We start from the raw sequence: 19,188 nt of genomic DNA, 5'->3' as shown, positions 1-19,188 counted from the left end.
CACGGTGAGGTGCGCTTGCAGCTATGTGACGCAGTGGTGGCCTGGCACGGTGAGGTGCGCTGGCAGCTGTGTGATGCAGTGGTGGTCGGGTATGTAGAGGTGCACTAGCAGCTGTGTGGTGTGACGCTGTGGTGGCCTGGCACGGTGAGGTGCGCTGGCAGCTGTGTGATGCAGTGGTGGCCTGGCACGGTGAGGTGCGCTGGCAGCTGTGTGGTGTGACGCAGTGGTGGCCTGGTACGGTGAGGTGCGCTGGAAGCTGTGTGGTGTGACGCTGTGGTGGCCTGGCACGGTGAGGTGCGCTGGCAGCTGTGTGATGCAGTGGTGGCCGGGCACAGTGAGTTGCGCTGGCAGCTGTGTGGTTTGACGCAGCTGGTGGCATGGCACGTGTGTTTTTTTTTTTTTTACTCCCTGGCGGAAACTGGCTTCCAGAAGAATCAGTATGGCACAGAGATTAAATAAAACTTCACAGACATTAACGAAGAGCATAACGCGTGTACTGTATACACTGCAAGTACAACCCCCCTCTCTGCAGGAGTGCTGGCTGTGACGAATTGAACCGGTTTCACGGGTATTTTCAAAGTAGGAGGCGAGATTTCCAGCGAAAGACACCTCCCCCCCCCTCAAAAACCCAGTAAGTACAGTACTTACTAGTTAAAGGCTAGGCTCCCGACTATGGCGAAAGGAACCCTTCTTTCATTAGAAGACAATGAACATATTTTAGCCCTGAATGAATTAATAGCAAACATGGTTTACATAAAAGACATTTTTCCAAGAAAGTTTAGCCTTTGTCACTAATGAAACCACTAAATAAAGACATAAATATAAACATCTTAAGATTTTTAAAATACATGATTTTGCTAAAATTTATTTGAAAATAAAAACAATTACAACCGCCAGGGAAGAGAGAGAACAGTGGAGGGATGTTGGTTTTGCATAAGGGGCGGGGTTATGGAAATTAGGTCTGTTTGGGAATGTGTAGTTACATGTTCTGGCTGTTTGTGAATTATCGTTGTTGAGTATGGAGTGTTGAGGTATTGATTTTGTGTAGTGCTTTATGTTGAAAATTGAGGTGGATTTTGTTTATGATAAACAGGATAAACTGGGATGGGAGGAAGGTTTGGTTTTGCATAAGGGGCGGGATTATGATAATTGGAGGACTTTGCGAGAGTAAAATGGTTTGATATATTTGATTTTGTATTGTGGTTGTTATCTATGTTTTTGGTTGGTATTATGTTTATATGGTTGTTTTTGTTGGTTGGTTGTTGTTATGGTAATTAATAATACGATCTATAGTTGAAATCTGAGCCTAAATAAAAAGAAAAAGCAAGTGATTAGGTTTATGAGCAATCTAATTACTTATTCGTTTAAAACGCTATATAAAATAAAGTTTATTATTAATTTGCTGGACAGAGCGGTGAACATTATTATGCATAAGACAAAGATAACGATCCTGATCAGTTTAGAAATCTGTGTACGCTGTAAGGTTTTTACTTCTTAAACTTTTAAAATACACGTTTTGAATAGAAAGAAATCCTCTTCCTGGTACAGTATGTATAGCAAACCATCAAGTCTTTTTTCTCCAATCAGAGGGGTGTCAGATGGTGTCAGCCAATCACCATTCTGAAGCCCTACCATAATCTCTGGTATGGGGAGACCCCAGAATTCTGTCCCATAGTTTAGACAGATGATAGATACTTTTATTGATCCCGTGAGGGAAATAAAGTAAATCATTTTCATTTTAGGAAATTATTAAACGCTCGGTTAAAAGCAAAGGAGATTGTCTGTTATAGTGGACATAAAAACAAGAGTTCGCTGGCATTATATCCTGGAAGACACAGACCGGCACCAGACCGGTAAAATGCCTGATGAACTAGGGATTGGACAGTTTCCAAGTGCTTGTACAATCGATGGAAATGTTCAAATAAATGTGCAAAAGAAATAAACAAAATAATAATTTATTTCTTTATCATATTGGGTAGCTAATGTCCTCTCTTTGCTAGTTAGTGGCTGTGTTTCTGCGTTGGGTAGCAACGGGTGACTGTTCTCAGGCGGAAGATGTAAACAGCTTAATGTTCGTGTTAAATAATTTTTTTAAATTAAAATTCATTCTATACAGCAATCGCATATTTGGGTACCGTTTCATAAAACTTTCATGCTTAAAATGTTTAGGGAGAAATGGAAGACTGGTGTGTATTTTTTCTTTAAACTACCAAGACCAGCCATACACAGTCGTTTACATACATACAGTAATGTTTATGTTCCTAAATTAATATAGTTTATGACCTTCAGATGCGTTGTGCTCCTCTTCTTTTTATGCTCAGCTACTAAAATTTCCCTTTAGTGGTAAAATCCATATAAATATTCAAAACTAAGCGGATTAAAATGTGCACAGTAAAGACATTAAATGATTAAATCTTTGCACTACCAACCAATGCACCACGAGTGCCCCTGTCGGTCATTTTTGCCAGCCCTCCGGTGCCCCGCTGTGTCTGCCTCTTGGCCCCCCTTTCCTTCTGTACAGAAGGCTTAGGAGCCTTGACCTGTTTCCACACCTTGCCTTTCTGGTGATCCACCAAAGGTTCCTCTCTGAGTCGCATGCCCTTTTCTTTTTCTACCCGTTTGAGCTTGCCGTGTGACATCAAACACCTTTCAACCTCAGTGTCAATCAGTGTCTCACTGTGTAAGACATCTCCCATGGCAGCCTCGAGGTAAAAGCTTCCTGCTTTCCCTCTGTGTTTTACTGCTTGCTCTGTGACTTCAGGGGTGGAGTCAGCACTCGCTGGGGAGTGGCTGACCTCATTTAGGCAGGAACCCTTCCGCTCAATCAGATAGACTGAGGGAGGGAGAAGGGGCGGGTCTCCGCCTCCTCCAGTGGAGAGTATCAGCTCATTCACGCTTCCGGCAGCCTTGGGGAGCGGTTGTCCCTGTCCTAATAAAGCTTGTTCAAGCCTGGCCAGGCGAGCGGCTACTGAATCCTTTTGTTCAGCCTTTTCTAGCCCTTTCGCTCCCCGGGTGTTCTCATGGCACTTAGGACACTGGGTGCGGTTCTGTGTGCATGCTTTGGAACGGGGCTTAGCCAGCTCAGGAGCCTGTGCTCCTTCGAGCAGGAGGGAGTTAACCCTGCTGGCTCTGACGGCGAAAACAGTCGCTTTAGCAGCTTTTTGCTCAGAGAGACTTTGGACATCATACTCCCAGGCTTTCTGCACTAATCTCTTAATATCAGTCATTTTCATGGTCTGTGCATCTGTATGCATTAAGATCATCTTTCTGACTGATGGGTGGAGATTTGCAATGAATAAACCCTTGAAATGTGTGTTCTCTTTGCAACCCTCATCATTTCGCACTGCAAAATAAGTTAGTCTAAGTCTCTTGTAATATTCGCGAGGGGACTCTGCTCTCTCGTGCTTAATGTTAAGGGCGGCGGCTATCGCGGCAGTCGGGTCAATAAACGCACTGTATTCTTCGATAAGTTCTTGACACAGCTCCTCAAAATCATTACAGACTTCTTTCATCTGCCTAGCCATCCACTCATGTACAGCTCTGCTGGTAGTTTTCCTGACCAGAAACACTTTCTCCTGTTCTGTGGCATTTGGCAGGTACTGCAGGGTATACCTGAGGTCCTGAATATAACTCTCGATATTATTCTCTGACACTGCAGGGTCAAATCTCTCTATGTCCTTCGTTAGCTCTCGCAGAGAATGGAGGTTTATACTTCTAGCTTTTCCGCTGACAGAGATATGGAGATATGGAGGAGATCGTGGTCTGACTTGTCGCTGCTAGAGAGAGGGCTTAATAGCGACTCGAATTCAGACCTTTTAGCAACCATCGTTAAACTTAAAGAGTATTACTTTTAAGTATGAAATCACAGTTCTACTACAGAAAACCACAAGATCAAGTATGCAATCAACCCGCTAGATCGCAAAAGGTCACAAAACAATCAAAAAAAGCAGCGTCGCAAAAGAAGTGATGCAGCTGTCCTCTCTATAAGAAGGGTGCCAGTGAGCCCAGCTCTCGCTTACGGCCACACCCCCTCGAGCACGCCTGATCTCGTCTGATCTTGGTAGCTAAGCAGGTACGGGCCTGGTTAGTGCTTGGATGGGAGACTGGCTGGGAATACCAGGTGCTGTAATCCTTTAAGCGCAGGAGGCGCCTTATCCCCACTCGCTCGCTCATTCCCCTGTTCACGTGTGCAGTGCGGCTTTTCCGGCTAGACCTGGTCAGGACCACTCAGACATCCTGACAAGTGAAAACAAATGGTGTGCTGAATGCACCAGTAGTTCACGAAACTACGTTTCTTCCCTGAACTGCTTTGCTTGTGAAGCGCCAAGCTGCCTTGAACGGATCGCAGAAATCAAATATATGGATGGATTCGGAGTGTGCTTTCCAACTTTTGTGCAACATTTTCCTTTGATAGGGCACAGTTGTCTTCACAATGTGGATTAAAGTGAAAGGAGTAACGTCAGTATTAAACTGCTTTCCTTCTCGATGCATCTGTAACGCTGCACTGTAGAGGTGAAAAGGATCCAATGCAGATGCAGGAGTCGTAGGGGGTAAGTAAGCGTACAGAGCAAAACCAGGAGCTGAGTCGTAGTCCGAAGGCGAAGGTAGGTCAAGATCCGTTAAAGGCACTGGTGGCGAACAATCCAAAATGTGAGACAGAATCGTGGTCGAAAAGAGAGCTGCAGGGTCAAATCCGAAATAGGCACAGATAACAAACAATCCAAGGGGCGAGACGAGATCCGAAGTCCGAAGGCAAAAGGGTAGACAGAATTCCAGGAAGGCAAAAGGGTAAGAAACGCAGAGCAACAAGAAGTGAACTCAATACCGAGCAACGGGAAGTAGATAAGAATGGTATAAATAACCTGGCGTGCCGCACGGTAGAGCAATTGCAGGTGTGTTAACTCGTGCGGCGGCGCTTGTCAATAGTAATCCGCTGCTGGTACTGATTAGCTCGCTTACGCGTTGATCTCTTCTGGCTGGTGGTCGTGACAGTACCATGGCTGTTTTCCATATTTCTAATGATTTTGGTTTCAAGATCTCAATTTAGTGTGAAACATACAAGCCAGATGGATAAATCTCTTACACATCATTTATAATGTCCTTTCAACTAATAGCCTGTGCAGGGATCAAACCCTAGCTGTTGTTATGAGCTGCGTTACACTCTGCAACATTAAGATGAGAAGTTTACCTCTGTTTCTTCATTATATACACAGTGAGCAATATTTGCAAACCCATTGCCCCCCGTGGACTCTGTATTTGATTGTGGTACAGGACCAGTCTTGGAGAAATTAAGTGAGGAGGGTGTGTTCATTAAAAGGCTCACAGAGTCCCTGGGAGGATTCAAACCACCACCCCTTCAGTTAACAGCTGAGCCACAAAGACTCAAGTAGAGCTTTACACTTCTTGGTCTCAGTGAAATTGATACACTCGATGAATTTCTGGAGATTCAAGGAAAAGAACCAAGAGTGGCTGAGATTTGCAGGTTTATTTCATTCCATTCTGTGATTTCTGAAGGGAACGCTGTGAAAACACAAGTTTTGACGAGAAGGGATGGACATGTAAGGTCCCCAGGCTTGGACAGTATGGTGAGGGCTGCAGGTTGGGGGTTCGACAGCAGCAGCAGCAGAACCTGATCAGTATCACTTACCTCCGATGTCCTCCATACATCCATGCACCAAACATTGAAAATTACAAACTTGGTGAATTTCCACTTATTTTCATCAAGTTGAAAAGAAAAATAAACAGTGTCCCTGGATCTTTTTTCAAAAACACCACCTTAACTTCTTGGTTCATGTCATGTAAACTGACATAATCAATGGAGTCATGCGGAGGTTGTGAGTTTAAGCCTCACCTGGAGCAGCTTGGTTTTATGTCTTGACACCCCTCGGACCATCAACCCGATCAGGAACTCCCGCCGTAACAACCGCATTCCCTTGGTGCTTCCTTACCACACTAACACACTTCCTATCCCCAGGACCATTAACCAGAACTTTTCCATCCTACAGGATGATCCCTCCATTGGGGCCCTCTTTTCTGATCGCCCTATCATCTCATATCGCCGACCACCTAATCTGCGTAACCTCCTTGTTCACAGCTCCCTTGACCGCCCTCAACAACCATTCACACCAGGCACTTTCCCTTGCAACAGAGCTCGCTGTATCACCTGCAAGTACACAGCCACCACCACACTCATTCAAGGCCCCTCAGGACAATTCCGGATCACCCAGACAGCATCTTGTACCTCCAGCAAACTTATTTACTGTTTCTCTTGCAGTAAATGCCCAGCCATCTACATTGGAGAAACAGGAAGGAGACTCGGAGACCGCTTCAGAGAACACGTCGGGGCTGTGAAGATTAAAGATCTCTCCAAGCCCATTGTTTCTCATTTCACCTCTGACGGCCACGACCACACTAATCTCTCCGTCTGTGTTCTCAAGGACGGGTTTCCGAACTCATACATCAGAAAGACCACCGAAACTAAAATTATTCTGCAGTTAGGATCACACATTCTCCCTTCCCTTAACGACAGATTACTGTTCTTTTAAATTTTCTCCATTCATTGGAAGTTTCATTTCACACCTCTCTGTACCCATTCTGACTTCACACCTCTTGATTGGCCTCTCTTTCTGTCCCCTGCTCCCGCCTCTCACTCCTCCTCCCTCCCAACCTTTGTTCTCCCGCTACTTTACCTTTGCCTACTGCCCTGTCTCTCTCACACCTGAAGAAGGCTCCACGGCCGAAACGTTGTGTTCTCTTTCTTCTTTTTTTCAGCATGGAATAAACCTATTACTTGTTCCTTTGCAGCCTACGCATGCTGACGCAGCTACCCACCTGAACTAAAACAGTGTTTTGTGTTATTAGCTTAATGGAGAGATGATTCTCTGTTAATTGTGCTCCTCCTGGAAGAGGTAAAGATGTGAATTTCAGAAGGACAATAGTGGAGATGGTGTATCTACTCTCTGTGTGAGTGCTGTGCAGGAAGTACAGTCTGTGGTCTGGGAAGAAGGAACTCTCTTTGGAAGAGCGGCACTATTCACAGGAGAGAATATACATTAAAAAAATATTTTTCAGGATGCTGATTTCTTCTTTGGGGAATTAAAAGGAGTGCAGTTTGTGACCTTGTGGTGCAATGGTACCACGTCTGACTCCCAATCAGAAGGATTTGTGTTCAAATCATGTCGAGGTCAGGCAATAATCTTTCAGGTTCTGCTGGTGCTGAATCTGGAATTCTCACCATGCAGTTGAGTTCTATCTGTACACCACATAGATAATCTTAATGAAATAACAGAGCAGTGCAGGACATGCGGTGAGGAGCTCATGCAGCGAATACTCTTGAAAACGATAAAGTCACTCTGCATATCTGGGAAACATCACATCTGACTTTAAAGAGAGTTTCATCCGAGAATGGAAGTTAAGAAGTTTCACACCACTTTTTTTGACAGGCTTAATACATCACCCCATCTAAAATGAAATTCTAAGTGAGAAACATGTGTTTTCTAAATTCTTATCAGTTTTAAAATATCATCTCTTTAAAACAGACAAAGGGTTTATGTGTCGCTCTGAAATTCTGATTGATTAAGAATTAAACGAAAAGACTGTTTTCTTCCACAACGCCGTGAAATGATCAAATCTTTCAATCTACTTCTCTCTTGTAGTTGTATTGGGTCACGTATCAAGTTTAATCACTTCTTCTAAACACTGGTGCACGTTTTCACCATGAAAAAAAAGACGTTTTTCCCTTACATGATTTCTCTTTTTTTATCAAACAGAATAGAAAGAAGAAAAAAAGAAAAAGTAGTGTCGTAAAAGAACTCTGTCGCCCTAAGGATATGTCAAGCGCATTGGACATGAAAAGTGCCCAATAAAAGCCATTTCTCTTTGTTTCTCTTAGTGTTGGGGCTGCTATTGTGTGTAAAGGAGGCAACTTGCTAAGCCAGCAGACTCAGCACTTACTGAACGCAGATGTCTCAGAGTGGTGTGTCCAAATGGCTGTAAAAGAGGAGCATTCTGCTGGCGCCGTGGCTTAGTAAGTTAAAGCACCTGTCTAGTTAATGGGAGGTCCTGGTTCCAAATCCCAGCGATCATTCATCAGGACTAGTGTTAATATCAATGGAAAGTACTTCAAAATAAAAGTTTTAACTGAAATATTTCAAGAGTAGGAAAGCATTTAAAGTAGAAAAAAACAGTTCAGATGATGTCTTTTAATTTTTGAGAAATGTGCACACACATCACAAGACACTTAACTTTTTCTTCATTAGAGCATGCATATAAACAGCTTATCTCAAAATGTTTGTAATCGTTATTTTTATCAAATTAAATACATCGTCTATCAATAGTAAGAAAGTAAGAAAAATATTTTAGAAACTATGAACTATGAAGAGCGCTTAGCAGGTCGTGTCTTTATCTTAGTCAGTAAAGCATTAGATTTCCAATATGGGGGTCCAGGTTTTAAGTACCTGTTTGGGTAGCTGTGTTTCTGAAGCTTTTGTGAACGCCCAAAACAGTTGATGTATTGTCCTTCAATTTTTCAAATTGTGCCATGGATATTTTAAATGTTCAATCTTTTCAGGCTCTTTAGGATTTTCTTTCTAATGCGAAATAAGTTCAAGGTGTTATTGTCACTGGGCTGCAGGTACAGTAGATAGTCTACATGAGAGCGCATGTAACAGCACAGGACACCCAGTTAGGAGCTCACACAGCTTTCAGCTCAGTGCGCAGCGCTCTCTTGCCTTCCTGAAGATTACGTTAAATTAGTTAAAATCATGTGATAGTTAACAAAGCTTAATAGTGAAACAGCCAGCACAAATGGTTGCATTTGTGATTATGTTATTTCTCTACTACAGCAGTGTCGATAAAAGAAACTCTGAAACAGCTAAAGTACTGCACAACTGAATTCGGGAGAATAATATTAGGGATTCTGAACGATATCTACATACAAGCAATCCGATACAGATGCTGAAGTCTTTAAATATTGACTCTCCCTGTTGTGCTGCCTTTTCCTTGAAGGAAAACTATTCAACTGGAAGAATGTTTATCGCAGGTTTAAAACTTGCCGTTGCTATTTGGAGAAATCCACAAACTCGTATTTTTCATATGTTTTAAAAGACAGCCATACCCACTGACAAAATAACGACACTGCTGCTGATTTTTTCCGGACCCGAATGACAGTTGACCTTTGTGAAGCAATTGATGAAGCCGACCCAGTGAATACTATAGCAGAAGGTGGAAGAGCGTTCAACTTTATAACTACCGCAAGCACAGGAACAACAGCAAGAAGCAGAACCAATTTCCCATTGAATGGTGTTGTTGTTTGAGGTATGCGTTGTGAACGCATGCAGAGAATCCCACTATTTCTTTTAAACTTGGACAAAGTATTTCTGATGGAGCGCTGTGTGCAAAGATTTCATAAACTGTACTCCTGCTGACAATTCGGTGTGAAAAAGCAGAGCATTCGAGTTTCACTGACAAAAGCTGAATGCAAGCCAAAAGCAATATTAAATAGAATAGACAGCACACTACGATTCGCGCTGACTGAAAAGTTATCTCGGCAGCTGTTGTTACCCGCATGAAGCTGAAAGGGTCAATGAGCATTTCTGTTGAGATGACAAATTAACGCTTTTTTCTGCCTTGATGTTGAGCTGACAAAAACTATCTTGAAAGATAACGCAATCTCTCGACAGACTGTCGAATAAATTCTTAACTGATTAAATTCTCATCGGAAGCAAGGTCTTAACATAGAAGAACCTGGCAGCAGCGGAATTTGAACCCATGCCTCCAAAAAGACTGGAGCCTAAAATCCAGCACCTTAGACGACGCAGCCACACTACCTTCTGCAGCACATTCCTTCCTTACATTACTCGATCAAAGAACACTGGGCTTTAGCTCTTGTCCGACATGGAAACGACTGTACCTTCGTTTTATGAGATATTTCCTGTCACTTGGTGAAATCTCAACTTCTATGGCAGCTCTGAATATAGTTCTTCTTTGGAGCAGACTTCGGACCTTTTATTTATTTTATAAAGGAGGGCGCATTCCGAAATGTGTAATTCCTGTTTTAGAAATGCTCTGGGCGTTGTCTTCTTTTAACGCACAAACAGTGTTCTAACTGTATACTGTAGATCAGTGCAGCTATCGTACTGGATTTAGCTGGGATTCTCACATTTTTCTTGAGAAGGTATTCAGGGTTGCTTGAAACTTGAATAAAAAAGTGATCTGAAACTAGCAACTGTACCTTCCAATCTCTGATGTTGCTGTAACTAAACTCGGATGTGATCTTTTGCAGATGTGCAGTGTGCCTTTACTCTTGTCGTATTAAACACTAGCTCTGTTGTTGGGCATAGTTGAAGGGGAACAAACTGCACAGAAAATTAGGGAATGATAAAATGTTTCTACACTTCAAAATGTCCCTTTAAAACCCTCCTCACACATGTCAGTGTGGGGAGTTTGCAGGTAGAGAGGTTTTACAGATGCTCATGATATTTCTCACGGGGTGTTACCTGTTGTAGTATCTCTCTCTGCGCCTTTGGAAATAAAAGAGCGGCTGAAGTGTGAGGTAACTTTTTGAACAGCCTCTTTGTCTTACAAAACAAGAAATGAAAATCAACTGGTAAATTGAACAGTGCAGTAATCAGCGCAGTATACAGTAGGAAGCAATTAAACAAAATGATTAGCAAAAATTGAAGTTGAGTAGATTGGAGTAAGAAATTAATTCTATTTGTAAGCAAACAAGAGCCTGTGCTGCGCATGAGACACACCAATCTTTCAGCATTTCTGAAACGTTTGATTGAATTGACAAAGAAATCCTCTCCCGATCTTCATCTTTGAAAAGGTTAACCTTTTGAGCCAGCAGGTGTAACACTGCAAAGCTGCCTGTTTCTCACAGATGTTTGAAGCTGTAGATAACATTTTGCATGTTTGGTGCCATGACTAAAAAACAAGAGATCCTGGGTGTGAATCCCAGTGGTATCTATTCATAAACACCAGGCCAATCACTGCCAATATTTATGGAGCTCACTTAGTCCGGATCGCGGTCACCGAGGACCACTCCTGTCTCCCCAGATGACACTTTTTATTTTTAAGATAAACGCGAGATAAACAGCGTTTGTTTGAAACCGCTCCACAAATTTTCTCACATGCACGTATTCTCAAATATCACCACAACAAAACCATAAAGTTTGTTTCCACAGACATGACACTATTATGCAATAAACCAATAAATTAATGAACTAGCAGAATCCCAATAAAAACACACAGCAACCCGGCAAGCACAGCATGTCAATATCATACATTTTTACCAACAAAACCGCAAAAGCAAAAACGAGCAAATATATATATATATCCCTTGTTTTTACCTTATTCTGGAGCATGATATATATCCAAAATAACCCAGACTAGTTTATCTCAAGAGCTAGAGACTAGTAAACGTTACTGATTACGTAGTAAATGTTTGAAGAACGAGTGCCAGAAATAAGGCGATTTGATTGGTAAAATTGGTAAAGTCATTCATTGTATTTTCAGCCATTCAGAGCCCTTAAGGGGTGAGACTTCCTCTAGAAGCTTCAGGCTGCATTTTTAGCTGTCAATCATTGACTCAGAAGGGGTAATCAGTTTTTTATCAGTTTCTTATCAGTGGTCCTTTTTTTCACACCAGAAGGCAACTCTGAGGTTTTTTTTCATTGCATAACAGCAGATAAAGGCTCTCTAGCAGTGTCTTATGTTTTTTATAGCAAATGCAATGGTTTTTATTCTTATTATTTTCAATATTTTTATGATTTTTTAATATAGGCGTGAAATTTCATTCCATGTCCAGTCTTCACAAAACATGATGTATAATTTTGATCAATTGATCAATTTGTCCCATATTTTTATCCAAGCTAGTAGCCACCTTGAAGAAGGTTTTAAAATCATTACCAAGCCCTTGACATGCATATAGTTGAAAAATCTGACCTCTGAAGACCAAAAAAAAAATGTTCGCCAGCTGTTTTTTTTCATTTTTTTTTCTGCTGAGTGGACACATGAGTGGACACATTAAGAAATATAAGAAATTTGACAATTCACACTCAAAGCCAAGGGGGTTAGCTTCAATTTAAGACCTGAACCAGGCTCCTGCTATGTTCTGCTGCAGAGATATAACAAATGTTTAAGGGGGAGGAAATTCCAGGCGGACATTGGATAAATATGTCACTGATAGTAAAATTAAGGATGAAAGGATATGCATGTGTTACAGCTTTCTGCAGGTGTTTTATGTTTTAGCACAAGTGTTGGCTCTGTGGTGCAATGGAGGGCGTGTTGGACTTCTAGATGTTAATAAAATGAAGTCATTCAAAGGTTGTGGGTTGGAGTCCCCCCAGAGTCACATGTTATTTTGATTCAGCTTTTCGAAATCCTCTAGGGGTTGGTGTTGATCAAGTCAAATAGAGGACTTCTTATGAGTCGACAGTCGAAAATAAACCAGCGGCCACAAGGGAGAAATTAGCACTGGACCTGGTCGGTGATCACATTATTCTTATCCTGTAGTCCTTGCACTGGTTTCCTGTCAAGTTTCATGTCGACTTCAAAATCCTCATGCTCACCTATGAGCCTCTCCATGGCTTGGCACCTCAGTACCTGTCTGAGCTCTTATTGCCCTACTCCCCTAATCGCAACCTTGGCTCTTCTAATTCTGGTCTCCTATCTGTCCCCCAAGCCCGTCTACACTCTACGGGTGACAGGGCCTCCGGTTATTCCCCCAACCTCTGGATCTCTATCCCCAAGGATATCAGAGAGTCACCTTGTCTAAATTCCTTCAAATCCAGACTCAGAGCCTCCTTCTTTAGAAGAGCCTTTAATTAACTATGCTTTACCCCTTTGCTCCTACTGTATTTAGTACCACCATCTACTGTCTCCTTTAACTGTGTATTCTCATCCTGCTTATCTTGTGTATTTTTTCATTGTATTGTTGTCATTCTGCAAAGTGCTTTGAGAAGCCACCATTAAAGGCGTTATATAAAGTAAAGTTTATTATTATTATTAATAATGAACAGTGCATTTAACACTGAGCACACTTGGTCCTTCTTTGAGAAGGACTGCAGGGGTAGGGAACAACCTTTTCATGTGTGTTGTTGAAGACCATATCATGGCTTTGTTGCAGGAAATGTCTGAATGCCATCATCGGAGTAAGGAGAGGATCAGGGTTTTGGGGAAGTCTTTTTGATGCCTGAAACTCTGTGGTTCCTGGTTGTAATGGCTGGCACTCTACACCTAAACAACAGAGAACACCGTTGACATCGCTGAACTGCCTAGCGGACATTTTGTCGCCTTCTTCTGACCTGTATTTAAAGCGATTCTCTGATAACGAGGCACATTATATCTGTGGTACCTTTATAGAGGGTGAGCGCACTCATAAGGATCATAGATTCGATCACAAGCATCTTAAAATGAGCGTGAGAAAATGACATCACGCTATAAGGTTGAATGGCATAAGTTCTCCTTTTCCCTCCGCAGAAAATGTGTGTGTCATGTTATTTTTTTTGCCAGACAATGCCATGCCGTAAGAACAGTGTGGTTATTTAAATGTATTGGTCTGAAATTGGTTTAAATCAAAGGGATGTAACAACAAAAAATTAAGTGCTTCTTAACAGAGAGATAGTTGGAGATATTTGGCAGCAGTGGGATTCCAACTTACATCCCCAAAGAGTCTGGAGCTTTAATCCAGTTCTTTAGAGTGCTCGGCTGTGTTAGCCTTGACTGCCTCATACCTCACACTGGCTCAGAGAAAACTGGGTGGCTTGCAAAGACTGGTAGGAGAGGAAAGGAATAAATACTTCTTTTTTTATCTGCTAAAAGAAGGAAAGATATATTTGATAATTGTTTGTTTAGCAGTTGTTTTAATCAAATTATTGTAATGCAGTGGCAGGTACAATTAAGGTATAATATGTACATGAACTGAGTCTGAAGTCTGAGTCTGTGATGGCAGCTGACTATCACTGGAGGACAGTTCATCATGAGTGGGTAAGCCTGCATAATGAGGGAGAAGAGATCAGCCTCTCTGACGCAGTGTCCAGTGACACTAACTATCTGTCCTACTGTTCTCTGCTAAGGTTTAAGGTGAATGTAAGGTTTCTTTCTTGTAAAATATTTGTAAAATATTTTCGAGCGCATTTTTGTTGCTGAAACTTTATCTTTCCGATATTAATTCCTATATTGTCACCTAATTCTATGCATTGTTTCATCAGACTAGAACATTTAGAGGAGCTAAATTGCATTAATGAATTGCATAGTGATAGTATTTCTTGTCGTTTAAATATTTCAGTCAAAAATATAGAGAAGGTGCTCCTGTTTTCACCATTATAAAAACTGTGTTTCACCAGTAATATTTACTCTCATAAAAGTATTATAATTGTATTGTTCTGTTCTGTGACAGTCTTGAGTGACACAAACCTTCTCCTTTACTGCACTACACTTCTTCAGAGGCCAGTTCAGCACACAAGGATCCTCAGTCAAACAAACACTGCAATAGCTTAATAAAAGACACCTCACCCTTTCTGTTAGTGTTGGTGCTACTATTCTATGCAAAGGAGGCACATTGACAATTAAAAGAGTCTTCATGAAGGTGTGCATGGCAAGCTCTCCACTGGCAATTGAGCGGGCTTTTGAAGAAACCAATCTCATTCAACAACCATACAAATTGCACAGCTTAAGGCACATGAAGCGAAATCCGTGAGCAGATAGACACAAAACAATGTCGCTTCACATTATTTGCAAAGCTGTTTTGCTTGTCTAACCACCTCTTCCTACTTTGCAGTGAGCACATATATTTCATTTTCTTCTCTTATATTTTCCTTGATATTTTACTATCCCTTTCCCCCATGTGGAGATGTATCCACATCCAAAACCCCATGTTTCACCCTGCATTTGTGCCAGTTTTACAACCTGTGTAAAAGCCTGCCTTGCACAGGTCTAATGGTACAATCAGTCAGTCTGTGTTACTTATATAGCTGTGCACAGTGGAGGCATGCTGAGGTTATAAGTTCAATCCTCCCCTGGAGCCATTAAGTCTTCTGAATGTTTTCCACTCATAAAAAGTTCATTCGCCATAGCAGTTTCACTGTGACTTAGCAGGTATTATATTCTTAATAAGAATAATATTTTGTATGCGATAAATAACCGCACCAGAAAATATTGGAGAGAAATGGCTTGTCGCACTATTTGCAGCAGACACTCAGACACAGAAATGTCCTGTCATTAAAGAAAATTTATGAAGAAGAGGTGTGACATCATTGCAAAGGCGATATTTTCTGATGTCTGTCTTGGTTAATAATCATTTGCGTGGGAATTACTTCTGTCATTATTACTAATACTGATAAAAACAGAGAACTCACAGCTCTCTGGATGTTGGCCTGGACTCTAGAAAATGTTTTTATTTGCAAGCGGCTCTGGAACTCAACACCTGTTGATGGGTCACTTCTGTCAAACACATCAGTGGAACCCAAGCCCACCTACACACACATTCACACACACTGATAGATATACTGTACACCTACACTCTCACACACATTTACACTCACAGACACATCACACATTTATACACACAATCAGACACTTACACACTCACATATATACACTCACACATGCTATCATCATTAATACTCACGTAGATGCAGGCACTACACACACTAACAGACATACCAACACATACACTTACAAATATAAAACTACCCACTGACAGACACCACACACTCACAGACACACACCATACACACACATTCACAGGCATGCATTCACAGAAACAGACACTACGCATACTCACAGACACACACTTATAGACACCAAACACTCAGAGACCTCACACGCTCACACACTAACAGCCCACACACGCACAGACACCACACACTTCCAGACATGCACCCACACACGCACAGATACCACAAACACACTTATCCACAGATACACAATAACTAAAACAAATATAAATACTACTAATACTACAACAGTAACACTATCACTAAAACTGACACAAACTACTAATAATAACAGTAATGCTGTTACTAAAACTAACATTACTACTAGTGTTAATACTCTAACAGTAACACTAGAATTATTATTAATATTAACATGAATATGAACATTAAAACTAAAACAATCAGTAGTGCCACTGTGTTTAATACTCACATGAACACTAGCATTAAAACTACCAGTTGTAATCTCACTAATATTAACATGAAGACACTGATATTAGTATTAGTTGCTGCCCGTGACGTCACACCGCTCTCTGTGACAAATGCGAGACACTTAAACGCGTGCAGTGACGGAGCGCCTGTCGCCTTGGTTACCATTCTTATGATTTATGAACACTGGAAAAATGCATTTAAACTGTTACTTACGTACATTTATGAACTTGAAATATCATTTTCTAGCTCTAGGATACAGTTAACTAAATAATAATATGAATAATCATTGTTTAATTTCGGATTGAACATTATTAACCCTATCTATCTATGAATTGGCTTCAGTACTCTGCTCTCCTCCCCACTGATAGCTGATGTGTGGTGAGCGCTCTGGCACACTATGGCTGCCATCGCATCATCCAGGAGGGGCTGCACATTGGTGGTGGTGGAGGGGAGTCCCCATTACTGTAAAGCGCTTTGAGTGGAGTATCCAGAAAAGCACTATATAAGTGTAAGCAATTATTATTATTATTAACCCTAAACGCACTATGGTAATTGGTCAATACAGTCATTATCGTCCTGGCCAAATTTCCCATTGGCCCTTACCAATCATGGCCTCCTAATAATCCCCCCTCTATGAACTGGCTACATTACTCTGCTCTCCTCCCCACTGATAGCTGATGTGTGGTGAGTGTTCTAACGCACTATGGCTGCCATTGCATCATCCAGGTGGATGCTGCACATTGGTGGTGGTGGAGGGGAGTCCCCATTACCTGTAAAGCGCTTTGAGTGGACTGTCCAGAAAGTGCTATATAAGTGTAAGCAATTATTGTTATTATTATTATTATTATTATTATTATTATTATTAACTGTTTTTTATATATTTAAACAGGATCAAGAAAAGAATCAGTACTCACCAATCAGTGAAGTTAATCGATTTTTCTACGGTTCTAAAATTGAAATAATTGGTTGTCGATAGATAAGTGATCAATAACTCTTCTCTGTGCGCTCCGTGCGCCTCCGCGCTCTTTCTCTCTCTGATCCCAGCTCTCTGGCTGGAGTCTGTGACATCACAGCGCTTATTCTGACAGAACATAGCGCGTCTCTGCTGCTTTTGTGTGTCTTTTTCAGGAATGCCAGAGGTACTCGAAATGTTGCAAAAAGAAAAGCGTCTTTTTCGTTTTGTAAAAAAGTGAGTGCTGATTTTTATTTTATACAGGAAACGCATGCATGTTGAAACACTAAATTCTATAAATAATTGAGAAATAATAAAGCCAGGAAAACATATATGTAAAAATACAATTTGATCACATAATTTACTTCATTACCTCTGGTGGTTAAATGTTTTTTTTCTGTTGTGTTTTTTTCTCTTGTACCTGTTTCTGATCCTCTGGTTGTAGTTATATTTGTAAATTCTATATGTTTAATAAAAAAAAGAGCACGTCTCTGCTGGAGGAGACTCCTGTCCGGAGTCCGGAGGGCTTTTCATACAAATATAACATCTCCCACAAAAAAAAAAAAACGGGCTGTGATTTATAACAGTTGGAGGAGGAGAGCGATAAACCGAGGAATGAAATTCATTAAACAGAAAAAAAAAGTTTACTTCACAGATTAATTGCGTTACAAAGCGTATCCATGTGGAGCAGTAGAGAACGAGCATGAGTCCCTGAAATAAGCGCTTTTAAGGGTTTTACATGAATCTTCAGAGTATAGAAGCCAGGAGGATCAAACTCATGTTCCTGGAGGTTAAAATGTGTATCCTGGTTTTATTTCCACCCAGCTCTCAGCTCTATAGGTAGTCTGATGATTTAAATTAACTGTATAACTGTTACAAGACTTCATCTAATTGTACATTTATAAGACTGTCTGTGAGACACTTGTGAGAGCAGCTGAATCCCAGGGCTGGTGTAGGATCACCAGAGCACTGCTCAGAGATACAGACTGGTCAACTGGTCACTATTGTAGTCACGGCCATCTGCCCATTGGCTACTAATAATCAATATACTGATCAGAGTGTCAATACTGGTGTTTATTACATAAATACTAATATAATTCCACACTCGCTTGTGTTATAAAACACTTAAAAAACATGTTTGGAGGCTGATATACAGTAAAGAAAGTTATACTGAAGGGCTGGAAGTCCTGGAAAAGGTTAATAGAAGCTTCTTGCTTCTGCCCTGGAACAGAGCCTACAGCTGCCAGATCAGTGACCCCTGAGCCCAGTTCACAGAGAGGAGAACCAGGAGCTCTTTTATGTCTCTAAGAGGACTGGGAGAAAGGAGAAAAGGGGGAGATGTGACTTGAGTCCAGGCTGTTCTGTCTGATATTGTTCATGTAGCAGCACTGATTGTCTGAATATCTTCTGGTTCTGGATTGTGAGGATAGAGAGCAGTACAGAGTTGAGCTTCTGTCTGAGTGTGAGTCTAAGCTGTGAATCTGACTGAGAAGAGAATAATGTTTTTTTTTATTCTGCCTCAGAATTTTTCTTCTTTGCCAAGTGGTGTTACATCCCCTTCAGATACTCTGCACAGACTGCCAGAGAGAAGAGGAGAGAGAGATGGACAGATAAGAGCACACGCAGCTAGAGAGACATACAGTATGTCTTGATTTACTTTGAAGCAAGTGTTCATTTCCCTTCTGGAACAAGTTGTTTCTGAACTTCAAGAAATTCAAACAACTTATGAAAGATAAAATACAAGTCTTGCTTATCAGGACAGAAGAAATACCGCAGGAAAATGCCAGTGATTTTTCTCCTTTTAACGAAAAGTGGAGAAAAACAACGGCAGTGCATTTCTGTCGGCTTGATTTAGCTTAATACAAGTATTCACTTCCTTTTCTGTAGATTACAGCCTGCGAAAGATGAAATAAAATTATTGGTTATTCATGGTCAGTGCAGGAGAAATACTGCTGGCTGGCAGGAAAATGTCAGTATTTTATTTTAACTACAAACGTGCGAATGGCAAAAAGCAACGGGAGTGTGTTTCTGTGCAGTTGTTAAACAAAGGGTGGGTGGTTCAAACCCACTCAGGGATGTGCTTCAGAT

At 41.2% G+C, this 19,188-nt stretch overlaps 1 protein-coding gene and 2 pseudogenes across 1 annotated transcript in view; 2 read left to right on the top strand and 1 right to left on the bottom strand.

The window, feature by feature from the left end:
* Window positions 1-19,188, top strand: part of LOC102695046 (zinc finger protein 721-like) — a 1,154,024-nt pseudogene that overhangs the window by 646,389 nt on the left and 488,447 nt on the right.
* Window positions 1-19,188, bottom strand: part of LOC138242831 (zona pellucida sperm-binding protein 3-like) — a 496,704-nt gene that overhangs the window by 382,281 nt on the left and 95,235 nt on the right. The window lies entirely within an intron of this gene.
* On the top strand, window positions 4,014-4,132 carry LOC138219216 (5S ribosomal RNA; annotated as a pseudogene).

The sequence above is a fragment of the Lepisosteus oculatus genome, chromosome 14 (genome assembly GCF_040954835.1).
Source record: "Lepisosteus oculatus isolate fLepOcu1 chromosome 14, fLepOcu1.hap2, whole genome shotgun sequence".
Classification (NCBI taxonomy): Eukaryota; Metazoa; Chordata; class Actinopteri; order Semionotiformes; family Lepisosteidae; genus Lepisosteus; species Lepisosteus oculatus.
The sequence above is the reverse complement of the archived record's forward strand: the minus strand, read 5'-3'. Positions and strand labels throughout refer to the sequence as shown.